We start from the raw sequence: 24,699 nt of genomic DNA on the forward strand, positions 1-24,699 counted from the left end.
TGGAGTTCCTCAGAGATGGTGAAATCTGACACTGTGTAATTTGTGAGGTAGGACTACAGTAGTACACATACTATAATCTGCTATTCACAAACCTTTGTGTGGAGTCCTCCGCATCTCCTCTCTTTTCTATGCTGAGATATCCACCGAGGTAGTAAATGTGGGATGGACTGGGGTAGAGGGTAACAAAATGAGAATGCTCACTTCTAAATGGGAGGGGTTTGGGAGGAGTAAATAGGAATTTTGAGAGGGGTAATTAGGGGTTTAGGGAGTGGCATGTTCATAGGAACCTCCACTGACAAAAATTGGAAGCCATTGGTACTAACAAACTACACTATATATATTACAGTGTAGCAGTAGCCACTCTGTAGTTATTGTTAGGATTCCGAGAGATAAGAATTCCCCGGATTTTTGATTGGTATGACTTTGCAACCGCTTGATAAATCTTTTTGAAACTTTGCAGACCTATTCCTTTTTCTACATTTGATGACATTTTGGGGTGGTTAGTTAAGGGGTTGGAAAGACAAAAGGGGGATCCTAAAAAAATGTTTGTCTACTAACACATTTTCTTTAGACTGTTTAAACAGGTATAATAGCAAAATGGCAGAACAGATTTTCATGAAATTTTAAAAAGGGTAAGGAAAGGGTCCTTTTGCGTTATTTGTTGTAAATTAGTTCAATAGTTTTTAATAGTAGGTGAGAAAAACCTAGTGATGTATTGTGCAGCGTTATAACGCAGTATTTCACAGTGTTCTGCAGTGGATAGCAATGACAAAACTCAATATTATTGCTTAATGGAAACACTTACAAAATGAAAAGGCAGCCATATTGTTTAGACCACAAATTGTCCTTGCTCTGGGTTTGAACATGAAATATAGCTTATTGCTTTGTAATTCATAGGTTAAATGAGGCACTTTAACAAAGTCTGTATAAACAGGGAAAAGTATTATTATTGTTTTATGTATTTTTTTAAAGGTTTACGGAATACTACAGTAGTTTGTCAAAACTATCTAGGACATACCAGAGTACCTATTGAAATAAAAAATGATATGAACTTATGACTAAAACATTGTACAACACACCATTCTGCTCCATTGCACGACATGCTACTTCATTCTACAACAGGCCACGTCATTGTGTGAAACACCACTCCACTCTATGACACTTCACTCTATATCACTCCACTCCACTCTACAGCAAACCACTGCGTTCTACGACACACCATTCCGCTCTATGGTATGTCAGACCGGTCTATGGTATGCCATTCCACTCTATGTCACTCCACTCGATGGCCCTCCAATCTAAAATAATCTACGATATGTCACTCAATTCTACAACACGCCACTCCACTCTGTGATACCTATTGAAATTTTTTTTTAATGTATATTCATCAAAAGATACTCTAAGACACTCCACTCCACTCTTAGACATGCCACTCCACTCCATAGAAATGCCACTTGTGTTTATGGCATGTGACGTCATTCTTTGCCTCTCCAATCCACTCTATGACACTCCACGTCACTCTACTGCACAACACACTGCTCGACTGTTCGACATGCCACTCCACTCTACATCATGCCACTCCACCCTATAATGTACCAGTCTACTCTACACTACTCTACACCCTTCCACTGTAAGGCACTTTACGACAAGCTACTCTATAACACGCCACTCCACTCCACTCCACTCTATGCAAATCCACTCTACAATACCCCACTCTATGCCCCTCCATTTTACACCACTCTTCTACACTATATAACACTCTACTCCACTCCACTCTATGGCACGCCACTCCACTCTATGACACGCAACTCCACTGTACACCACTCCACTCTATGACACTTCATGCTACTTCATTGTATGGCATTGCACTCCACTTAAAGGCATGCCACTGTGCTCTGTGCCACTCCAGTCTACATCTATCCACTCTTAGATACTCTACAACATGCCATTGCATGATACCCTACTCCACTCTACAATACTCCACGCCATTACACTCTACGATACACCACTTCACTCTCCGCTACGCTACGCAACTGCAATCCAGTCCACTCATTTTAACACATGCCAATCCACTCATCCCACTGCATGACCCTCTGCTCTACGCCACTATACTCCACTCTTTGACATTCTGCGACCCCCACTTCACCCCACTGTATGACATGCCACTCCACTTTAAGGCATGCCACTCTGCTCTGTCCCACTCCAGTTTACACCTCTCCACTCTTAGATACTCTACAACATGCCATTATTTGTTACCCTACTCCACTCTACAATACTCCACGCCATTCCACTCTACGACGCACCACTTCACTCTATGCTATGCTACGCCACTCCACTCCAGTCCACTCACTCTAAGACATGCCAATCCACTCATGTCATGCCACTCTATGCCACTCCAATCTATGCGGTAAAAAAACAATGGTTCGGGTGTGGCCAAAAGGTCCTATAATAAAGTATACCTAAGGAGAGCACTTATGGTTAGAGAGTTGAAGATTAATTATTTTAAAGAAGCAAAAAAATTAATAATGTACATAGGGACATAAGTCAATTCATGTGAAATATTTATTTCCACAACAATAGAATTCAGGTGCTCACACAATAAGTGAAAGAGGCGTGACGTGCAGAGTGATGGTGAAGTTTAAAATAACGGCATCACATTGACAACAATAGTGTAAAACTCCTCAAGCAACTTTATAGAATAGGAAGAGTTTTGTTGTAAAGGGTCAACGGCGTTTCGATCTCAACTGTTCGAGATCATCATCAGGACATATAATGGGTGAGCAAGCTGAATTGATGCAATTATTCGTAGCGCAAGGAAGAGCAATTGAGGGCTTCAGAAAACAGCTGAGGGTAGACGAGTTCACCCAGATTAATTCGCTGAAGGTACGAGCGTGAGAATCTCACATGTGTGTAAACTTGAAAGGCAGGGTCAGCTGTATAAATTGCGCTTAATGATTTGCTGCCAATAAGTTTAGTTAAAGTCACTCCCAGTTCATATTTGGAAAGTCTTGGGAGAGGAGCTCAGCGCGTCATGCTGCTTGGGCTGTTCACGTTTAGTGAGAGAGAGAGCTACAACACTCTATTCCACTCTATGCCCCTCCACTCTATGCCACTATACTCCACTCTTTGACATTCTGCGACTTGCCACTTCACCCCACTGTATGACACACCACTCCACTGTATGGCATCCCGCTCCATTCTTTTACACACCAATACACTCTACAACACTTCACTCCACTCAATGGCACTCCACGCAATCCCACTGTACAATACACCACTTCGCTGCATGACACATGGTTCTTTTTACTTTTACGTTAATAATTATATTAAATTAATTTACATTTTTAATTTACATTAAGATATTTTTGATATTTCTTAAGAATTCATAAAATTATTATTTTTCCGTATACTTTTATACTTTCCCTTAGGGAGATCTCCGCCTAAGTATATAAAGTTCACAGTAGTAACTGTACACTCGTAAATTAATTCTAGATGTCTACAGTTCCTGATTTCAGGGAGTGGAGATATGTAATTGGAGACAAAGGTGAATAGCAAAAAACGTGTAGACTTGCACCTAGGTGTGAGAATAAACTTACAAGCGAGTAATTCGTGTTAGACTACATTTGTGAATGGGGACTCATAGTGTCGATGATACCAGGCAATGTCCTCTCTGAGCCTTTTCAGGGCTTGTCACAATGCTAAAGCGTGAGTCAGAGAACATCATTCTAATCAATCCTATTGTGGTACACTCGCGATGCAGGCGTTATAGCTTAGGCCTTGATGAGCTCACTTTTTCGTGGGATACTCCTGGTATTGCTCCTTATTTTAGGAATCTCACAGCATTAAAGTATTTTCCCTACTCTCCAGCTGCACCCAGTAGTGCATAAAAATACAACTAGTAAGCGAACATCACTGAGGACAAAGAACATATATTCAAAGAAACTCACGCTGTTCTCCTGTGTCAATGAATATATCTTTTAAGCCAATGCAGCCTCCTACCTGGTGACTCCAGGAAGGGATGGCACACTGATTTTATCTTCAGTGTGCAGTTATACTAGGAGATGAGATGTTGCTGCATTCCTCGTTGTCAGGGTACTGTCAGAAATATTGTCTGCTGCGCACAACAAAGAGGAAATATCAAAGCACTGTGCGGGAGTGTGTCTTCTTTCATCTGCTATATATGAACTGAGACGTTGATATCGTTAAAGTCTGCCTTCCCTAAGTTATAGGGTGAATCGGCCTGTCTCATTGAAATGGCAGGTCTAAGATTTCCTTCCAGCTGCAATCATTCTTCAGGGACAATAAAAAAACACAAAGAAAAAAACATACAGCACTGGCGTCTCCAGTTGTGGTGGAATAGAAAAGAAAAGTTAGCTGTAACTGGCTTCAGCTATGAAACGGATTAGCTGCAAATCCCATGGTTTTACAGTAAGTGAATATGGATGAAAAGAAGTTATGTTACAGCCATCACGTTTCTTAAATGCCTTCTTGAAAAGAAAGGTCTCCAAAGCGTTTCTGAAGACCAAAACGTGTGAGAAATGAGTTCTTCCAAGTATGTGGTGCCAGGTTGGGAAAAATTGAACTTTCCAGTGAGAGGCGTGAAAAGAGGTTCGTAAAGTCTTTGTTGACCTGTGAATCACCAATGTGCTAATGCTGTGAGTTTTTAATAGGCAAGACCTTTACGTCGAGGCCATGCTCTCAAATTGATTGATTTTTTTTATTGGAGGCGAAATGTGAGCCAGTATTGGCCATTCGTTCAAATATCCTTTTCCTTGTGATCAATATGACTTCCAATTAGCGCATCCTACCAACTTTTTTTTCAAGGGGAAAATTTAAGGGCATAACATTTTACAAATATTAAAGACAACAAATTACTATTTTTATATTCAAGCATCCACAATAGGTCTTCATCCATATCAATTTATTCACAAAATATGTAATAATTGGACCAGAGACGACAACTAATTTCCTTTGGTGTATAAATAACATGATGTTGTAGAATATAAGGATATTGCAAATCACAGAGATTTTCTGTCACCGTATAAGGAAAGGGACAAAGACCAAAGGCTGAGGTTCTTTAGAAATCGTCGCTTTTGGAACCTGGGTGCCTAAGCTAGAAACTAGACCTAGACGGTTGACTCAACATTAGGTGATTCTGGACAAATTACTAATTATCACTGTGCCTAAGAATGTTAAAAGTAATGTGCGTGAAATGAATTTGTGTAATCCCCACTTGATGTACATGAATGTGTAGAACGTCTCTCAATGCCCCCTTCAATGTACAGCTCCTCATTGCTTCATAGTGAAATTTATGCTATATAAATGGTAATACAAAGTACCTCCAATACCCTTTTAATGCTCTGCTTATTCCTTATAATCTAGGGTCACATCATCACTCTTCCCACAAATCACTTACATTCTTCGTGTCTGGCTCTTTCATATGGAAGAGTATGTTTGCAGACATAATAAATAAAAGTAGAATCTATCTGTATTGCGAAATAAAACACAACAAAAGCAGTCAGAACATGCAGAGATTCTATATATCCTACAATGGTCTATGACAAAAAACCTAAACATGGTGCCACAAACATTTCATTTCTGCGGATTACTATCAATTTTAGAAAAAAAACAGACCAGAAGAGCAAAAACTCAGTTCTCTATTGTTTTAATGGCAATTGTAATAATGCTGTGTGACCTACCTTTCACCTTGGCGGCTGCTGGCACTTGCAGTAGGTATTATGATGTCATAACGCAACTATAATAACTTATTACAGTTAAGCAGCTATGTCATTTTCCTATTCCTTGTTACTTGAAATTTTGACTGTAATAAGGAAATTGGAGATAGGTTTTTATGAAGCGATCACAGGCTCCCATGTAGCTTAAATGTAGTTTAAATGAATTTTGCTCATTTATAAAAATTATTGCAGAATAAACAACTTGGCACAGATATTGGAGGTAGGATGGCATAAATAGTGTGTGTGCCGTCTTTCTTGAGTGAGTTGCATGCATAAATATATAAAAGCTACTTCTGTTGTAAATGTGCTTGAAGTTCTACACCATTTCCGTCTCTGGTTTATAATTGGATGAGTGTGTTAAGGACAAGACTTTAAAACAAATGATGGAATGTTCTGATCAATTCAGTTTCAGAAAGTGAGAGGTTTGTGTATGGTGTTTCTTTATGGAAATCAGGCACAAGTTAGAGCACATATAGTAAGCGTGGAATGTACTATGATGCAGGAGGTTGTCTGATAGGAGAAGTTTGCCAGGGTAATAGGATGTTTGTCTTTTTACTGGTGTAGGTTTAAATATACAAGCACATCTCATTACAAGAAGAGTTGAGTTGATCAGTGCTACAATCAAAGGAGCTATAAATGCTGATTTTCATGCCAAGTGGATGGTGGATTGTTCGAATCAGGTTTAGGTGTTGTGTTTGCATTCTCCACAATGAGACATGGAATATAAATTAATTTATTAGGTTAATCTAGTTGATTTCAAGGGGCGCCTTGTGGATAAAGGCAACTCAACCCCCAACCATTATTTCTTTTCTCTCTTCATTGTTGAATGTAAAATCAAAGCAACAAGATTTTTGTATGGAGAATGAGCAGAATTAGGTTTCTGTGGGGCAAGCCATGTCAAACACTCAATCAATCAAGCAATCAATCAGGGTTTTGTAGAGCGCGACTACTCACCTAAAAGGGTCTCAAGGCGCTGTGGGGGGCTTGGGGAGGGGTTGGATCAAGTTATTATGTGGAGCGCATTGCCATGTCTAAAAACAATTCCAAGGAAATGTTTTCAATCGTTCAGAGCTTTCTAATTCCCGGCGCAGACCACATTGCCTTTACTGCCTCTGACACATGGTGTGAGAAGCTGTCTTGTTTCTTTATTGATAAGATCCAAACGATTCAGGACAATTTTGGGACTAGTACCCTCGGGCAGGCGGGGTCTCCTTTTCAGAATACCCCAGTTTTTAATTCATCTTTCTCTTCTCTGCTAGGATTCTCTCCTATTGCCCCTCATGACTCATTATCCATCCTCAAATCACTGAAATCGGGCTCTCCGGCCGACCCTTGTCTGGCTAGGCTGCTAGCGGCGGCTGCTGAGGTGGTTATCCTGAGGTTAATAACATCATTAATATGTCGCTTCAGACTGCCACAGTCCCACTTGAGTAAAAACAGGCCAAACTGCTACCGCTATTAAAAACGCCTTCTTTAGACCCTTCTACGCTAGCTAGCTACCAACCCATTTCTCTTCTCCCGGCTGTGGCAAAAGTGTGTGAGAAAGCGGTTTAAAAACAGCTTGCTAACTTTGTTGAAACATCAGGCTCTCTCCACCCAGCTCAATCGGGATTCAGGGCCACATATAGCACTGAGACGGCATTTGTTGAAATGTCGGAGGCTATATGAAAATGTCTGGATGCAGGCGGCAGAGCGGCTCTGATTTTATTGAATCTCTCTGCCGCCTTTGATACGGGGCCCCACCGCCAACTACTTGCCCATCTCACAAGCATCGGCGTCTCGGGTCTGGCATGGGACTGGCTCAAATCATTTCTAGAGGATAGAACACAGCAAGTATGGTTGCCTCCGTTCTCCTCGGAACCAAGAAAGGTGACCACAGGAGTTCCGCAGGGCTCCACTCTGAGTCCTTGTTAGAATCCGGGTTCTCTGGTTGGCACAGGTAGGTACTTGTGACAAACAGGGAACCTTTCCTCTAGTCAGGATAAGGGGTTACACTCCTAAAATAACCCCTGCTCACCCTCTAGATAGCTTGGTGCGAGCAGACAAGGCTTATCTCAGAGCGTTATAGGTTAAGCATTTGTGAACACATACAGTAACCAAGTGACAACACTACAGATGGACACCACACAGGTTTTTATATTAAAAATAAGGATTCTTTATATAGAGTTACCACAAGACCATTAAACGACAAAAATACACAATACTGTTACTTTAGATGGTAGAAATTTGCTTAGTTCTCTTAAGTTCTTAAATGCAACACTTTAAGTCAATGTACCTTAGATGCGAGACGCAGGACAACGAAAGTGTTGCAACAATGCTGATGCGATGAAGTTTTTAGTGCAAAGAAATAAAGACGTGAAGATCTTCCAGATGCGTTCGCTTCTCCGATGTTGCGAGAAGACTCGTCTCGATGCGTCGGCTGCAGCGGCATCACCCCTTTACGCGATGCGACGACAGCGGCCTTGGCAGCGGCACTCTTCTCTGACGTTTGCGAGACGCTTCCACTCAATGCGATGCTGCTCCGACGGTGGCACGCTTCTCCGTGGATGCGAGGCGCTTTTCTTGATGCGGTGCAATGCGACAACTACAATGGCTGTGATGGCGACACGCTTCTCCGGCGTTGCGAGATACTTCCGGAATGGTGCGAGACGCTTCCGCTCGATGCGATGTTGCAGCGGCGACACCTTTTGCGAGATGCGACAGCAACAGCTCCGACGGCGGCACGCTTCTCCTTCTTGAGTCGCGCTTCCAGCTCCGTGCGACACGCAGTCCCTCAGAAGGCCCAACAACAGCAGCAGGCACTTCCAAAGAACTATGGGGAGCTGGGGGGTGAAGTCCACTGGTCCTGGGACTTCGTTCAGGGGGCAAGCTCAGCACAAGCCCTTGGAGATCTTTTAAGCACAAGTTGAAATAAAGTCTTTGCAGTCTTTCTCCTCTCCTTCCAGCAGCAAGGCAACCACTGCAGGCCAATCCCCCAGGTCAGGGACAGTACTCCTCCTTACAGCGTTCCCGGTTCATTCTCCTCAGGCAGAGGTTCTTCTTGTCAAGCAGGATCTCATTTCTTGGGAGCAGGGTCCCAATACTTATACCCCTAATTCCTTTGTTCCTCTGGGGTAGAGGGGCCTTTGCCCAGTCCAAACCAGTTCTTGAGCACTTTGTTGACATGACTCTGCCTTTCTATTCAGGGTGCAGGGCAGAGACATCAGTCGCTCCACAGGAGGTGGAGCCAGCATTGTGGTGGCAAAGCACAGCCCTATTCAGAGTCCAGGTGAACTCCTCCCACCCATCTGGATGTCAATCTCTCTATTCACCACCAGGCTACCTAGCCCTGCCCCTTTGGGTTTCCCCAGCCCTGTCACTCACACAAACCAGACAGGCAGATACACATCGTAGCAGAGGCGGGCTGAAATGGTTAGGCAAGCAAATACCAACTTTCTAAAAGTGGTATTTGAAAACACAGAATATTAAAATAAACTTTACTAAAAGATGTATTTTATTATTCTGAGTTCAGGCATACTAAACTCGATTTTCTACCATGTTCCCTGGGTCTGTTAGGATCATAGGATGTAACAATTCTAAAAGCCCATTCTGGCCTATGGGAACAGGTAGCCTTGCAATAGTGAAAAACGAAAATGGCTGTAATTCACTATTAGGACATGCCACACACATCAGGGCTTGTCCTACAGCGCTGGGATGCTCTAGGGTAGCCATGCGCTATATAAGAAAGCATTCATTCATTCATTCATTCATTCATTCATTCATTCATTCATTCATTCATTCATTCACCTTATGCTTACAATGCACCCTGCCCTTGGGCTTACCATAGGGGTGACTAATATAAAGTTAAGGGAAGGTTTAGGGACTGGGAAGCGGGTGCACTTGCCCAGTCAGCATGACAGTACCAGACTGCACGCAGGTTCTGCAATGTCAGACCTTAGACACATTTTACTAGGCCGCTTCTGTGGGTGGCAAAACCAGTGCTGCAAGCCCACCAGCAGCATTTGTATTTACAAGCCCTGGGCACTCCTGGTGTACTTTACTGGGGTCTGACAGTAAACCAAATAAGCAAATCATGGAATCCAACCAACATATACATTTAAAATAGGGAGCACTTGCACTGTGGCACTGGTTGGCAGTGGCACAGTGCTCTGAGCAGCTAACACCAGCAAAACACATGAGGCACAATGACAAAAAGTGGAAAGGAGACTCATGCCAAGGTGCCAGGTCTAAAACATGTCCCCTCAAGCTGAAAAGTGGGGAGAACTACCCTACCCCAGGGAGTTCCTCATCACTAAGGCGGAAAAATCTGGACAGACTGTCAGCATTGGCGTGATCTGTACCAGGGCGATGTTCCACCGTGAAATCCATACCCTGTAGAGAAATGGACCACCTTGTGGTAAATAAAATACCGGACTGAATTTCATACGGAATCCTAAAATAAAGTAAAATAGCTCAAAATAACAAGAGGCAGAATCCGTGGTATAAGAGGTTTTCTAAATGGGCTTTATTCCATTCAAAATGGCCGACTCGAGTCGCGGCCTTCAGGTTCCGTCACCACGAGGGTTCAGGAAGTGAAGTACAATAATTTATTGACAGACATGTATTTTTATAATAAGTGCATTACAATGAAACGAATGTAAAAGGCGTAACATTTGATAAGAAAAATGACGTGACAGTGACATAATCGAAACTAGGCGTAACAAGGAATAAAAGAAACATGATTGGTTTGCATTATCAGACATAGGTGGATCTATAAGATAATACTTGGCATAGATGCGCGCGCAGCAGCATGACGTGTAATTGACGTGCAACTAGGGGGTGAAGGGGACTTGACATTTAGCTCTACATGTGGAGACGAGAAGTCTGGGGGGTCAAGTCAACCTAATCCCAAATCATATCTACCATCCTATGTTTGGAGAACTATGTTATCCACAAGGAAGGACTCTCGGACAGAATCTATTCTATACTAACTGTGTGTGCGTGTACAAGCGTCTAAGTGTCTATATGAGATGCGAGGGGCAGAAAACTTTTCCATGGCAGCAGGACTATGAATCACTTGCAGGAGGACGGAAAGGCTGAGTCCTTGCTTGTGAGCTAAAGGAAATGTTTACCTAAATCACTAGACAGGAATGCATCGGCTGAAGAGCAAAATAGATAATTCGAAGGTGAAATACAACTTCTTGGCAGGCATGCGAAAACTGGCCGAGGCAGACATTGTTAGCTGCACAGGGAGTAGGACAAAGTTCATGGATACAGATGCGAGCTCAAGCTGAAGCTGTCAGAGACAGAGAGCAGGGAAAGGCTTTGAGGACAGAATCGGGCCTACTTGCCTGAACTGTAAAAATGGAGTAACTTAGCCATATAAAGTCGGTGGCCTTTCATACCTAGGAATCGAATATCCAGCCCATCAATGGCGGATCTGACAGAGAACATGTCGACGGTAGACACACATATGTTTGCGTCTTAGAAACTGGAACTGGAGGGAACATACATGTACTTGTAACATGCATATAGAACCGTTGGGGTCCAAGATAGGGGACATAACTGATCAGGAAAATCCACATTTCCACATTCCCTCCTTGTCCCCTTCTTGCCCTTCAAGAGACATCAATCTTCATTATTCCATTGATTTGCTCATGGAGCATCATTTCTTCTTCCTTCTTCTTCCGGCATTCTGAACGAGACCTTGGTGGTGGAATACACGATGTGGCACACAGACCACAAATCGCTGGTCCACATTGTAGACATAGACAGAAACTGAATAGTATGAGAAGGCCAATACCTAGGAAGGATAGAACTCTCCATCCCCAGGCTGATATCACACTCCAAAACCACCCGGACCACGTCCAAGTGCCTGGATTCTCGTGTATCTGGCTTACAATCTTATGAAGGCGTGTTATAGCTTTATATACAGATGGCGAATTTTCTGGTATGAATATGCAGCGGCTGGATCCGATGACCCTGCAAGCTCCGCCCCTATCGACCAGGATGACGTCAAGGACAAGACGATTCTGGAGAACAACAATTCTCATCTCTGATTGTTCCTCTGTCAGATTGCCTAGGGCGGCTATAGTCTCGTTTACTACAGCTTCAAGAGTCTTGGTGAGTCTGCGTATCAGCTTACTATTTGATATAGTACCTATATAGGGAAAGATACCTTTATTGAAATCTACATATTTGTCCCATGCTGTCTCAGTATAATCGACAACTGGGAGATCTCTTCGCTCTCTATTGTGTACTAAATGAACATTTCGATAATAATCAGGGGGAGCTAGGAAAACAGGTGGCAAAAGGAATGCTATGTAACAGGTACCATCCCAATCTAGGGGCAGACGCATATATGCCGTCTGGCCACATATGAAGTAAGAATGGCGAGAAGCTCTAAATGAAGATTTACCTTGATCACTATATTCTACTATAGTAACGCATTGGCTATGGCCCATATGTATGGAACCAACTTTTCTCACACATAATTCACCCTTAACTGGAAATACTGACATAGTGGGCAGAATTAGTTCAACTTCGGATTTGACATTCAAAATCATAAGATTAGGCGTAAAATTACCTAATTTATACACTTCATTTTCTAAATCAGTTCCTGTTCTACTGGGGTGACCCTCCTTATTAGGGTGACAGACTTTGAATAAAACTAGATTCAAATTTCCCCATATCCAATGTTGTTGATAAACTGCTGTGTCTGGGTCTATGGAATTTAATAAACTAAACCATGCTCCACAGGAGCCATTGTGTGTGAACGGATGTGGAAAGAAAGGCAGAACTCCTTTGTTATTCTGATAGGGAGGAAGTCGGCCACACACCCAACAATTGGTGGCATTACTAGTCTGATGGGAATGATGTAACATACTAATGAATGTGTTATTACGCAGCGCAAGTCTATAGGACAACTCATGTGGCGGTAGGTCACTAAAAGAATGTTCATCAGTTATATTGAAAGCACGTTTAGAAACAGGATAATACATATGCAACAATATACTTGCAGTAACTATTAAAAAACTCAAGAAAAACAAAATTAATAAAGTCACAATACAGTGGCTACGCAGTGATTTACAATAAGCATGTCGTTTCATTATGATTCTGGACTCTACATGATTCAGACCTAAGGGATACATGTCGGGACAGATTCAACCGCTTCACCTTGGAGAGGACTTAAACAATCAAATCGTCCGACAGTTTAGATCTGGACCTGAGTTTCTGTTTATAGAGTTCGGTGCTACTGGCCTCAGCCAAAGGTAGCTTTGAGTCAATGGGGGAAGACACACGGGGAGTACTGTTTGTGTCAGGAGGAAGTCCATGAAATTTTTTGATATGGCTGGAATGCACCCAGCCTTTCCTCCCTTCGATCTTCACAGCTGTTCTGGTCGTTAGCAGGACCAACTTAGGAAGCCTCCACCTTGGCTCCAGTTGGGTTTTCCGATCAAAATTCCTGACGAGAACATAATCGCCGGGAATTACGTCATGAGGTTTCACCTCGGTGTTGTCAGGAAAAGCTGCGACTACCTGTGAACGACAAGATTGTAGTGCAGACATCAAGGAAGCCAGGTAATCTGTCAGCATATTACAGTCAATATCAGTTATTTTACGGGGTATAGGCGTCCCCCACATATTCGGTGGCCTACCAAAGATCACCTCATAAGGCGATAGCCCTGTTCGAGAGTGTGCTACCATCCTCATGTAAAATAGCGCAACTGGTAAGGCTACTATCCAGTCCACACCCTTTTCCTGACATATTTTAGACAATCTGATTTTTAAAAGTTGATTATGTCGTTCCACGAGACCTGCTGCCTCGGGGTGTCGGACACAGTGGAATTTCCACTGATATCCCAACAAGAGTGAGACATGTTTCATTAATTCGGATGAGAAAGGCTGACCGTTATCTGAATATACAACACGTGGTAAACCGTACCGTGGGAAGAATTCTCTAATTAGCTGCTTGGCAGTAGTCGGGGCAGTGTAATCTGATACGGGATACGCCTCTGTCCAACGGGAGAGAGCGCAGACAACTACGAGAACATATTTGAATCCTCGACAACGTTCCATCTGAATATAATCCATCTGGAGAACTTCAAAAGGATGGTCAGGAGGCTGAAATCCACCCTGCTCTACGGGAACACTCTTTCCTGGATTAAACTGACAACATATCATACAGGTACGAACTTTTTGTTTAGCTGCTGCTCGTAAATGTTTATTGAACCAAATGTGCTGAATGCTGTCTAGCATAGCCTTCTCTCCTAAATGTGCTGGACTGTGAACTGTAGCTATAATGGCTTGAACCATGGAATCAGGGAGAAACCATACAGATTTCTCCTTCGTCATCCATCCTTGATCTGTCTGGATCCCTCCTAGTTCAGTCCACTTCTTTATTTCTTCTGCTGTGGCATGTGTCTGTATGTCAATTACGTCAAGTGCGGGGTCCTTAATTGTCATACACTGTGTTGGTGTCTGAACTATTGGCTTTGTCATGTCTAATGTGCGATTCTGAGCAGTCTGTTTAGCTGTTTTGTCAGCTAAATCATTGCCTTGAGAAATGGTATCAGTAACCTTCGTGTGTGCTTTACATTTCATAATCGATATAGCAGTGGGTAGATGTATTGCGTCTAACAAAGCATGAATGAGGGGTCCGTGCTGAATGTGGGCACCATGGGAGGTTAAATAACCTCTCTCTCGCCACAGCACGCCGAAGTCGTGTACAACTCCGAATGCATAACGTGAGTCAGTGTATACATTAACTTTCTTATTTGTGGCTTGAATACAGGCTTGTGTTAGAGCAATAAGTTCTGCTGCTTGGGCTGACAAAGTATCTATACAATTTGTTTCAATAACTTCAGTGTCTGTTGTGACTGCATACGCGGCCACTAAATCTCCTGTACTGGTTCTCATGCACGATCCGTCTACATACAACGTCAGGTCTGGATCTAACAATGGAACGTCTGTCAAGTCTTGTCTAGGTTTCGTCTTTATTTCAATGATTTCAACACAATCATGAGCTAGTGGGTCTGTTCCAATTACAGGTAATAGTGTAGCAGGATTCAATGTATTACACCGTCGGATCTCTATGTGTGGTTGAAACAATGTCAGTTCATAACCGGTAAGTCTTGCTATGGTCAAGTGTTGTGTTTGTGTTCGGTTCACAAGAACCTCTACTGCATGTGGTACTTGTACTGTCAATGGGTGTCCTAATACTATGGCATCGCTTTGTCTGATTGCTAAAGCTGTCGCTGCCACTGATTTCAGGCATGCAGGCAAAGCCTGAGCTACGGGATCTAATGTACTGGAAAAATAAGCACATGGCTTGCGTGATCCTGCTTGATCCTGAGTGAGTACTGACAAGGCAGTACCTTCGCGTTCTGTAACAAAAAGTGTAAAATGTTTGCTATAACATGGCGTTGCTAAAACAGGTGCTTGACATAAAGCTTCCTTTAGGCTTTCAAAAGCTTGTGTATGTTCCTGAGTCCAAGGGAGAACAGTCGATGTGGCTGCCTCCTGTGTGGTTAACTGAATGAGTGGTTTTGCTAGAAATGCGTACTGAGGGATCCACTGCCTACAATATGAAGTGAGGCCTATGAAAGCCCGCACCTCCTTCTGTGTCTGGGGTATTGACATGTTAGCAATTAACTGGATGCGATCTGGTGTAAGCTGCCTTCCCTCCTTGGACAGCGAGTGACCAAGATAAATAACTCGCTGAACACAGAATTGCAGCTTAGAAGGGGACACCTTGTGCCCCTTGTCGGCTAGGAAATGTAAAACTGTCAGAGAAGCCTTTTCACATTCTGGCTCGCTTCTTGCGGTGATCAGCAGATCATCGACATATTGAAGCAGTGCAGTATTGACTGGCATGTGGATACTGTCAAGTTCTCGTTTCAGTGCTTGGCTGTAGATGCTGGGGCTTTCTGTAAATCCTTGGGGAGCGCGTGAGAATTTAAAGCTGCGCCCATTTAAACTGAATCCGAACAAGTATTGGCTTTCCGGATCTATTGGGACGCTGAAAAAAGCATTCTTGAGATCAATTACAGTAAAGAATGTTGCTTCGGAATCAATTGCTGTCAACAATGATGATATATCAGGGACCACAGGGAATTGTGGTACAATACACTTGTTTAGTTCACGCAAATCAATAACCAATCGGTATACTGGTGGGGCAGTAGGGTCAGTTCGTTTAAGAATCGGAATTATCGGTGAATTACATATATTGGAGTCTGTTTCTATAACTACTCCCTGGGCAATCAGCTCATCAATGATTTTCAGCAAAGCCACTACAGCATCATGCGGTAACTTGTATTGTCGCATTCGTGGTAGTACCACTCCTGCTTTCAATGTAACTCGATAGGGTGTAATGTTCATGCAGCCAACATCCGTAGGGCCTTGTGCCCATAGATGTACTGGTAAAGTCTGTAGTCGGGGATCCATGTCTCTAGACACATAGTGACCTTTAAAATCACGTAAAAACAACCTTACTCCTTCCGGAGAACAACATATTATGGCTCCTAGTGCTTTCAGAGTTTTAATTCCTAACAGATTTTCTGGGCATGATTTAGTAAGCAATAAATCTGTAGTTCGTGTCAAAGGTCCTATCGTAAGTGGTAGAGGCTGTGATACTTCATTAACAATAGGTTTTCCCGAAAAACCAAGGGAAACATTTTGAGAGCCTGAGAGGGGTGCCCCTGGAACTTCACTACGTTTTATAGTTGTTCGACTTGCCCCTGTATCGAGTAAGAATTTTCTATCTTGACCTAATAATTCACTATGTACATAAGGTCCTTCTTGATCTACAGGAATCTCGATAAGCGGTAAGTCAACTTCCCTCTCTAGGCTGGTTCATGCGTAATGCTGATATTCAGGGTATTCATACTGTGCAGTCTGATACATTTGTCGTGTCGTTGTTTGTGTGGCAGTAGCAGGCAACGGTGGTGCAGCTGGCACAAACTGTATGGGTTGCTGTGAGGCTGGCATTGCCTGTTGCTGAACTGGCATGGACGGTCCATGCTGCATAGGTCCTTGTTCATTCTGATCTTGTCTAACTAATCGTGGTCTCTCTTTTGCAATACCTGTAGCTATATTACGTTTCAGGACTGGACAATCATGTACATAATGGCCTAGTTGTTTACAGTAATTGCAGGTTCCTTTTACAGGAACTGCAGAATCACCAGAATGTGTCACACCCTTTTTGTGACCATCTGCTGGTACTGTCTGAGAAACTAGCATTTTCATTTTTGTATCCTTCATGCGTCTATGCTCGTGTTCTTGTTCATCCCTAATTCTATTGTGATGATACTGTAACATTTGTAGCATTTGCGACGGAGTGTTACTTTGCCAGGTACTCTCGAATTTCAATATTCTATTCTTCACTGGAGGCAATGCATTTTCCACCAATTTTGTCACAAATAAATGTGGATATGAGTCACTACTTGCTTTTATACCACTATTTATACCAAAACATTTTTCAAATCGAGCATAATAATCGCTTGTGTCTTCATCTTGCTTTTGTTTGCAGGCTGTGATTGCACCCCAATCTTCCTTTTTTGTAGTTAATAAACGTGGCAGTACCTGTACTAGTAAACCTGGTAACAGTTTAACTTTATCCCCGAGCCCCGAACCTGCAGTTCGGCTCCTTTCTTCCTCTGCTAATGCTGTCCAGTCTATCTTTTGGTCTCCTACTTCCCACTCTTTTTCTTTCAGTTTTTCATAAATGCCAGCAGGCAAAAGCACCTTTAATATCGTCATAATATCAGGAAAGGTGTACTCTCCCATCAGTAACATGTCTTTAATTTCTCGGTGGAAACCCGCTGGGTCTTTGTCATGACTAGGTACTACTTTCTTCATTTCTAATAATTCCATTTTTGATATGGGTGTGTAAACAAATACACGGTGAAACTCATTGTCTTCGCCTTTTATTGGGTGCACTTCTCGTAAAGGATTTTGTCTATCCATATAGTACGGCGTTCTTTCTCTGTGGGGCAGCGAGAGAGAATCCGGACTTACAAAAAGGACATACTGTTTACGTGACACTAATATCTCTTTAATTAGCTTATTACTAGAACCTCTCCATCTGTTTGTGAGTAGTTCCGTTAATATATCAGGTAAAGGACCAGGGTCAGCATGTTGGCACTTATATAATATGAGGAGTTGCTGAATCATATAGATTCCAGCTAAGCGTTGTTCATCTGTACTGAGATTGAGAAACGTGTGTGCTACGGTCTCATCACCGTATTTTTCAGGACTGTCAATCCAGTGAACGGCTGATCTGGCTAATTCTTGCTCATCCATGGAATCGAGGAGGTGGTAACCCCTTCGTTCTCGTAGTATCTTATCTGCGGCTTGAAACGAATGTTCAGGAGACTTCAGATTTATTACAGGCGTCGGATACGTTCTGCTGTTTTTTGGGCATACAGAATGTATTGGATCAGGAAAACATCTAGTATTTTCACAGGATCTTCCTCTGCCTACATAGGCTATGGTCTCTGACTGTCTTGCGGAATTCCCTGATTCGGACACTTCATCTTGCTCAAACTCGTCTGTTCCCAGTCTTTCTTCATGAATACGCTCTATTTCTTTACGTATTTTTCGGCACATGGCTATTATACAATTTTGCTTATCGTGTCTCCCTTCTGATATATTCTGACTCCATCTTGTAAGAATAAGCATTGCATTCGGGTCTACCCCCGGACGATCTTGATTTCTGATCATACAGTTTATGAGGAAACGTAACAGTTCCCCCTGTATCTCTACTTTCTGGAATTCCATAGCTCTGTTAATACATCCTGGATCTCGTCCTGTTTGAACAAAATGATATATGTTGTCTAGATGCGTAGTCATCCCTGGTAACCTCGCTAAATACTCTGCGGCTCGCCTGATACGTAATGATGCCAGGACCATTTCGTCCTCTTTACCAACCACCGGGTCATATCTACAATTTACAAGGAGTTCCTTAAGCGTACGTTCACTTACGAATTTAGGTGTACGTGAATGTGCTGACTCTTGAAAGACAAGTTTATTTATTCTAGGTGGTGTAAAAGTACTGCTAGCACCTCCCGTGGCCCTATCTGGGGCGTCGGGTGTGAATGGGTTCGTTGAACGTGACACAGCAACTATGGGTGTCGATACCTCTGTAGAGTCGACTGCGGAGACAGATGCGGAAACAGATGTGCTTGCCGACGCTTGTGTCGGAACTTGCTGTTGCACGGGGACAGATACCTGATCCTGACGTTGAACCCCTCCGCCAGACGGTCTATGTGGTGCGGCGTTAGCATACTCGGGAGCTGCGTCATCTAGATATGAGGAAAGAAAAACATCTTCTGCGGTTCTGGGAAGCCCCTTTGGATGTACCTTAATTGGAAATAATGGGGGTGGCAAGTCTTTTGGTATCTCTGGAGCAGCCTTAGGTAATCCTTCGGCTAGTAGGGGATACATACCATTCATAAGAGCATTTCTTTGTCTATTTACTTGTTCTGATCTCACTCGGATACCTTCCTCAATTAATAGATTTTCTTGAACTTTATTTGAACTTTCTTTACTCCTCTCTTCTTGTCTACGTGCTTTTTCTGTTCGTCTATGAGATTCTTTACGCCATAACTCAACAGCGTCTTTCTGTGACTGTCTGACCTTTCTTTTCCATAACTCTTCCTCCACTTTCATGATGCACTCTGCATCCCAGGTTCCCGCTATGGGCCACCTTTGACTTTCCGGTAATCCCTTGGTATAATCTACCCATAGGTCAAGAAACAATATGGCATCTAAGCCATGTTTATGGTACATAAAATGCCCTGGAGTGTCCCTAGGAGGAATAGGAACTGCTTCTTCAAGCACCCCTTTTCTGGTAGTAATCTGTCTTAACTTCGAGAAGAGCGGCATATTTACAACTGATCTGATACTTACTCTTGAATTTTCTTAATATGAAAAACACAATAAATGAACAGTGAACAATGAACAGTCATTCATACCACAATATGCAAGACATTTTCTGAATACTTTAAACATTAAACATTAAACATTATAACAATGATCGACAATGATGACAGTCTGCCTAACTAATCACCACGCTGAATTCTTGACAATAACTGAATTCTTCGGAATACTTGATATACTGCTAAACAGTACATATACACTGCTAAACAGTGCAGACCGGATTTGTGTACCCAAATCCGTCTTGACCGGCACAACCTATGTGCGCGTCAACACGCCTCCCCGGCGATGGTACTCACCGAGTAGCTCCTTGAAACGGAAGGCCTCAGAGAATGGACAGGACTCGATGACTGCGGACAGCGGACCCTCTGGACATCGGGATTTCGAAAGACCTGGTGGGCCTCTGTATACCTCGGATCTTGCTCTCTCAGCTAGGCTCTGGTCGGGATACTTCGCACTTCTCACCGCCTCGTCTGGGTTGATCGCAGCCTCAGTCGCCCCCGCTTGACCGGAGGGAGCTTACAGGAAATCCTGCTGGTACGCGTTTATGGTCCGTCCAGCTGTGGCAGGAGACCGGGCCTGCAACGCACCGCCGGCGCGTGAGATGAGAAAGTGTCCCTGTTCGGGCGCCATTATGTGGTAAATAAAATACCGGACTGAATTTCATACGGAATCCTAAAATAAAGTAAAATAGCTCAAAATAACAAGAGGCAGAATCCGTGGTATAAGAGGTTTTCTAAATGGGCTTTATTCCATTCAAAATGGCCGACTCGAGTCGCGGCCTTCAGGTTCCGTCACCACGAGGGTTCAGGAAGTGAAGTACAATAATTTATTGACAGACATGTATTTTTATAATAAGTGCATTACAATGAAACGAATGTAAAAGGCGTAACATTTGATAAGAAAAATGACGTGACAGTGACATAATCGAAACTAGGCGTAACAAGGAATAAAAGAAACATGATTGGTTTGCATTATCAGACATAGGTGGATCTATAAGATAATACTTGGCATAGATGCGCGCGCAGCAGCATGACGTGTAATTGACGTGCAACTAGGGGGTGAAGGGGACTTGACATTTAGCTCTACATGTGGAGACGAGAAGTCTGGGGGGTCAAGTCAACCTAATCCCAAATCATATCTACCATCCTATGTTTGGAGAACTATGTTATCCACAAGGAAGGACTCTCGGACAGAATCTATTCTATACTAACTGTGTGTGCGTGTACAAGCGTCTAAGTGTCTATATGAGATGCGAGGGGCAGAAAACTTTCCATGGCAGCAGGACTATGAATCACTTGCAGGAGGACGGAAAGGCTGAGTCCTTGCTTGTGAGCTAAAGGAAATGTTTACCTAAATCACTAGACAGGAATGCATCGGCTGAAGAGCAAAATAGATAATTCGAAGGTGAAATACAACTTCTTGGCAGGCATGCGAAAACTGGCCGAGGCAGACATTGTTAGCTGCACAGGGAGTAGGACAAAGTTCATGGATACAGATGCGAGCTCAAGCTGAAGCTGTCAGAGACAGAGAGCAGGGAAAGGCTTTGAGGACAGAATCGGGCCTACTTGCCTGAACTGTAAAAATGGAGTAACTTAGCCATATAAAGTCGGTGGCCTTTCATACCTAGGAATCGAATATCCAGCCCATCAATGGCGGATCTGACAGAGAACATGTCGACGGTAGACACACATATGTTTGCGTCTTAGAAACTGGAACTGGAGGGAACATACATGTACTTGTAACATGCATATAGAACCGTTGGGGTCCAAGATAGGGGACATAACTGATCAGGAAAATCCACATTTCCACAACCTCAACAGCTTTGGATTCTCACCCCTCATATGCATCAACCATCTGAGGGGCCTGTGGTCTGTCTGAACCCGGAAGTGAGACCCAAACAGGTAGGGTCTTAGCTTCTTCAGCGCTCAGACCACAGCAAATGCCTCACGCTCAATAGCACTCCATCTCTGTTCCCGTTGTAGTAATCTCCTGCTAATAAAGGCTACAGGTTGATCTAGGCCCTTTTCATTAATCTGTGAAAGAACAGCCCCCACACCATGCTCTGAAGCGTCTGTCTGAACGATAAACTCTTTGGAGAAGTTGGGAGCCAAAAGCACGTGCGCTGTTCACATAGCAGCTTTCAGGGCCTCAAAAGATTTCTGACAGATATCAGTCCAAATCACCTTCCTGGGCTGCTTCCTTGAAGTCAGCGCTGTCAAGGGGGCAACAATGTTGCCATACCCCTTGACAAACCTCCTGTAGTACCTAGGAAGGCTCTCACCTCTGTCTGGGTTTTGGGCGACTTCCAATTTAGGATGGTTTCTATATTGGGTTGAAGGGGTGCCACCTGGCCACTCCCGACTTGGTGCCCCAAGTACACTACTGAACCCTGCCCGATCTGGCACTTACTCGCCTTGATCGTGAGGCCTGCCTTCCGCAGCGCCATCAACACTTCCCAGAGGTGGCGTAGGTGTTCCTCCCACGTGGAGCTGAACACTGCGATGTCATCCAGGTAGGCTGCACTGAAGGAATCCAGCCCAACTAACACCTGGTTGACCAACCTCTGGAAGGTGGCAGGGGCATTCTTCATCCCAAAGGGCATAACCCGTAACTGGTAATGCCCATCAGGGGTGGAAAATGCTGACCTCTCTTTGGCCCCATCGGTCAAGGCGATCTGCCAATACCCAGACATCAAATCAAACGTGCTGAGGTAGTTGGCAGCCCCTAGCCGATCTATGAGCTCATCAGCTCTGGGGATGGGGTGTGCCTCAGTCCTGGTGACCGAATTGAGTCCTCTGTAGTCCACACAGAACCGGAGTTCGGGTGTGGCTCCTGGCGCTGCAGCCTTTGGGACCAAGACCACTGGGCTGGCCCAAGGACTGCTTGAGGACTCAATTACCCCAAGGGCAAACATCTTGGAGACCTCCTCCTTGATGCAGGCCCTTACCCTGTCAGTCACCCTGTAGGCCTTGTGCCGCACAGGTGTACTGTCCCCAGTGTCCACATCATGGACACACCAATCAGTGACACCGGGAATCAGGGAAAACAGGTAAGAGAATTGTCCCAGTAACTGGCGACAGTCGTTCTGTTGCTCAGGGGTCAGGGTGGAAGAGAGGATGACACCATCCACTGACCCATCTTGCTCCTTGGCTAGGAGGTCAGGAAGAGGCTCGGCCTCCTCCTCCCAAAAAAATCAGCTTCCAGTGCCACCAAGTAGCTTTCAAACACCAACAACCACTGTTTCCATGTTAAAGGAGGTTTACCAGGTAGCTCTAGAAACAGCTGTAGGTAGACTGGCTGTGGTAGATTACTCATGCTTACAGATGCGCATGTCACCCAGGCTTGAACAAAAACAAACTCATCTGGTCATATGGTGGAGTGCAAGCACGTCAAGAGGCTTTCTGAAATAGCTGCTTGACGACGTGAAGAGGATCCGTCAGAAGGCTTCATCTGATCCGGTCAAGAAATCTGCTTGGAAAGCAGGCAGGGATGAAAGTGAGTTGCAGGCAAAACAGCAAAATGGCAAGGCAATAGGATTCTTGCCCAATATATGTATTCTGCAATAATCAATAGAAGGAAGCAGAAACAGAGTAATCAGAGTCACGAGAATGGTAAAGAAAAGGAACAATTCAACCATTCTGTTGTTACATAGAATATATGCTTGCATTTAAGTAAAGTTATATTTATGCTCCTACCTAGTGCTCCCTATCCAAGTTGCCTGGGGGGGGGGGGGAGAATCTGCCAGAATCCATGTGAGGTGATCTAAACCCCCAGTTACCCGTCTTGGTGTAGGGCTGGGAACCATCCTTCACAGGAGGCAAACAGGATACAACTGGGCTAGAAATCCGGCATTGGGTGACATTGACAGTGTCAGCGAAATGCTCCTCTAACTAAACAAAGTAGTGATGTCATTTATATAATAAACTTCACCCATGTTGCCATGCCAAAGCCCCAGTCAGGCTGTCATTATTGATTTTCACTTGACAAAGCTGTCGCTGACCGAACAATAGCAAACAACATTTTGCAAAGTGAACCTGAGCTTTCTCACAAAATGTTCAAGGCTTTAATAATATGCCTATGAAGATGTGTGAATGTAAGCAAAGTTATTTTGGGGAATGTTATCCTATAAAATACCCAAGCAAATGTGTGTCAAATGTCAGTGTTTAAGAAAAGATATCATCTTTAAATGTGAGCTTGTAAAATGGCGGTGTTTTCCCTCGAGCCAAATGTGACCACATAACACCATGGCAACAGTGATAAAAGTCTGAAAAACACACTTTGTGAATGAGTAAAATAATGTCTCAAGTCAGTACTTCCAGGGTATCAGGAAATGGGAAAAATTCCTGACATGCAAAACAGCTATGTCCCCCATAAATATTAGTTTTACAATACTTGCAACTGTGTCATGTTTTGCAACTTTACATCAAAGATTTAGCCAAACTCTTCAACTTCAATCCTCCAGAATCTAAGCTTCTGATGGGAATCTGGGCTAAGGGAATCTGTCCAGCATTTATCAGTCTCTGGTGATTATTACCCAAGCCTCATTGAAGTGTTAATACAAGCTTAGGAAAAAGACATAGGTGAACTCACAGAGGCGGAGTGGCAGTAGTCCAGAATAGTCCCTTTGATAGCAGCTAAAGCCTCTCAATTCTGCCTTATTCAGCTCAAATGTTCTCACTGGACATACATGACTTGGATTAGGATGTAGAGTGTAGGCAGGACGAAGTCCTCTGAACATTTGAGGTACCAGGGTCGACATGGAAATTTTATATATATGGCCTGAGAATTAGGCCTTTTTGGGCTGACATTTTACAGACCCTGGGATACATGATAGGCTGGCAAGTGGAGAGTGATCGTAAGCTGATCCTGTTCTACCTGTTTCACAGACTCTAAATTGGATAGTTATAAACTAGGCTTGGTGGTGGCAAAGCAAGACATCGAGAGGCAATGGAGTAAGAAAACCCCCCTGGAAATGGTGACTTGGGCATGGGACTAGCTCAATATACAGTGCTTGAAATGCAAATTATAGAGGTAAACAATTGCT

This window comes from Triturus cristatus, chromosome 3_2 (genome assembly GCF_964204655.1).
Source record: "Triturus cristatus chromosome 3_2, aTriCri1.1, whole genome shotgun sequence".
In the NCBI taxonomy this organism is placed as follows: domain Eukaryota; kingdom Metazoa; phylum Chordata; class Amphibia; order Caudata; family Salamandridae; genus Triturus; species Triturus cristatus.